Source organism: Jatropha curcas, chromosome 3, assembly GCF_041381405.1.
Source record: "Jatropha curcas cultivar XTBG-Jc1 chromosome 3, XTBG_Jcur_1.0, whole genome shotgun sequence".
Lineage (NCBI taxonomy): Eukaryota > Viridiplantae > Streptophyta > Magnoliopsida > Malpighiales > Euphorbiaceae > Jatropha > Jatropha curcas.
In genome coordinates this window covers 18,750,015-18,753,300 of record NC_143153.1, presented here as the reverse complement: position 1 = coordinate 18,753,300, position 3,286 = coordinate 18,750,015, and positions in this window count along the sequence as shown.

Here is a 3,286-nt window from a genome sequence, read left to right as displayed (position 1 = left end):
GGGGATTATACTGGCTATTTCATTTGTCTCACTGAACCCAGCATGATTCTGCTTCTTGTATGAGTCTTCTTTGAGCTGACCCAACTGGATTAGGTCTTCCACCTTAGTTGCAGTCGCAATGAGCGATTGGAACGTAGGCAAGTACTGTGTTTGAAGCTGTGACTGGTAGACAGGCAGTAAATTCTTGATTATTATGTCAACTTGTTCCTGTTCAGAGGGTCGGTTGATCATTTGAGCAGCTTTGGCTCTCCACCTCGAAAGGAATGAGGAGAAGGGCTCATTGTTCTTTTGTTTAGTGGTTTCTAGCTCCCTCCGGGTAACATCCACTTCGATATTATAATGGTACTACATGTTGAAAGCATTGCATATGTCCTCCCAATTCTTCATTTTGGAATGATCCAAGCTTACAAACCATCTTAATGCAGCACCAGTCAAAGATTGCTGAAACAACTGAGCAAGGAGCTCGCTGTTCAGGCCAAACGGGTTGAGGGCACCCACATACATTCTCAGGTGCGTTTTGGGACAAGTGATTCCGTCAAACTTATCCATGTTGGGCATTTTGAATTTTGTTGGTAGTCTCGCTTTGGGGAACAAGGACAAGGAGTCCATGTCCACCACTTCTTTGTGTGTTTTAAGGGCAGTAACAGATCTTTCTAACAATTCCAGTTTTTCTCTCATTTTCTGAGCTTCCAACTCAGAAGCAGTTTTGGAGGGCATTTCTTCCAAGTTAGGGATAGGGTTTGAGGATGCAGATATAGCACCAGGTCCTTGATTGGAGGCAGCATTACCATTTCCCCCAACTGGAGCCCCATTTCCATTACTACCGCCTAGTTCAGCTAATAGGGCAATTCTTTGGGCAGCCAATGCCTCATTCATTCTAGCCTCCATTCTGGCTTCCAGTTGTTCAATGAGGTTTTTGATGTCAATAAGGGATGCCATTGGTGCAGTTGAAGTTGGTGGGGTTGGTGATAGCACTGTAGGTGTGGCTGGGTACGGGTGGTCCTTGGAGGGGTACCTGTGAAAGGACATAGTCAAAATGATTAGACTATCCTATATAAGGTGTTTGCATAGGGTATGTGAGATACTGTGAGGTAGGGTAATGTTGGTATGTTAGGACACCTAGGATAGGACCCAACGGGATATGATATGTAAGGTAGAATGTTTAGGGCTGGATACCTCGACTTTTCGAAAGGCCCTAAGTTCTCAAGAAAATTTTTTTTTTTGGGCCTTAGGGGCCAAAATGTGAATTTTTGGGCCTTTGAGGCCAACATGTGAGTTTTTGGGCCTTAGTGGCCAAATTGTGAATTTTTGGGCCTTATGGGCCAAATGGGAATTTTCGGGCCTTTAGGGCCAAATCGAGATTTTTTGGGCCTTAGAGGCCAAAATGTGAGTTTCTGGGCCTTAGTGGCCAAATTGTGAATTTTCGGGCCTCTGTGGCCAAATTGTGAAGTTTTGGGCCTTAGTGGCCAAATTGTGAATGTTTGGGCCTTAGGCCAAATTGTGAATTTTTTGGGCCTTTGGGGCCAAATTGGGAATTTTTGGGCCTTCATGGCCAAAATGTGAATTTTTGGGCCTTTTGTGGCCAAAATGGGAATTTTTGGGTCTTTATGGCCAAATTGGGAATTTTTGGGCCTTCGGAGCCAAATTGGAAATTTTTGGGCCTTTGGGGCCAAATTGAGAATTTTTAGGCCTTCGGGGCCAAATTGAAAATTTTGGGAGCCTTTGGGGCCGGATTGGGAATTTTTTGGGCCTTTGGGGCCAAATTAGGAATTTTTAGGCTTTTGGGGCCAAATTGAGAATTTTTGGGCCTCTGTGGCCAAATTGAAAATTTTTTTGGGCCTTTGGGGCCAAATTGAGAATTTTTAGGCCTTCGGGGCCAAAATGTAATTTTTCAGGTCTCAGGGACCAAAATGTGATTTTCCAACTTTGAAATGGAAAATTTTTTTTTGTGTGAAGTATGGGATGAATGCGTGAATGCGCACAACATCACAACATAATTCATTTTTAATGGAATGATTCAGCATCATCGGGTGCATACAGTCCTAAAAGATAGGTTCTATAGGCTATGACACAAATAGAGAATTGGCTTATTAAGGGACCCTTGAACCTTGAGTAAGGATATACCTAACCACATGTGAAACAAAGAGTTTCGCGTGGGTCCAACGGTACGCATACTCATGGGTCACCTCCAAAAGGATTAGAGATGGTTTGCGGTAACAGGGAGGACGCTTTGGCTGTCCGTCGGCATAATCAAAGAGACCTGCCGATCAGCGCTACTTGCTATCCAGACTCAGAAGTTTGAACAGAAGAGAAGAAATTCATTTGAAGTTCATTTTTTATGCAATGGAGAAAAAGATTCTCAATCGTGCAAATAAATCAACAAGTTTTAATGTCTTAATTAAATTTTCCAATTAAGTTCAAATTTCCTCATCAAGTATTCTTAAAGAAAGAACACTTGATTCGTGCTAGGATACCCTGCAAAACAAAGCATTGTAAAATAATACCCTAAAGAAGGGCGGGTTAGTTTACACAACAATCGTAGTCCGCTTTATGCAAAATGATTACATAATTCCCCAGCAGAGTCGCCAAACTGTGAACCCCTTCCCCAAATGCACATAGGCATGTGATGCATATGATGAATGAGAAGAAATGCACGTGATGTGTGTGAGTCGCCACCTTGTTTAATTATTTTAGGGTAAACTAGGAAAAAACCCTAAGTGACTCCAATTTTAATTAATCTAGTTACTAGATTAATTATCCCAATGTTTAAAGCACAGTCTGCGAACCCGAGATGGATCCCGAGACTATGTCATGCTGATGAACTAACCGATGGATGAATGCTTTGCAAGGTGAATGATGTAATTGGACCAAATGAAATGTTTATGTGATTTTGATGATTTCGACTTGCCACCCGGGGTGAAATTCCGAACGTGCCTACGTACTTCCGTTTGAATGGAAGATCAAAGTCAACGTAGTTCGATAGGCCTTCTTTGAAGGGCTTTGAATGGGTATGCTTAATGCATGAGTGTGTATGCTTTGTGCATGAGTGTGTATGCTTTGTGCATGAGTGTGTGTATGCTTTGTGCATGAGTGTGTGTATGCTTTGTGCATTTTGTGTGTATGCTTTGTGCATGAGTGTTTAGGCATTTCGCCAAAGATTGATTGATTTTTAGGCATGTTGCCAAAAATGTTGATTTTAATGGCTTTTAGCCAAAATGATTTGATTTATGCAATTGTTGCCAAAATGATGTGATTGAGCGATTGTCGCCAAAATGATTGATTTTAA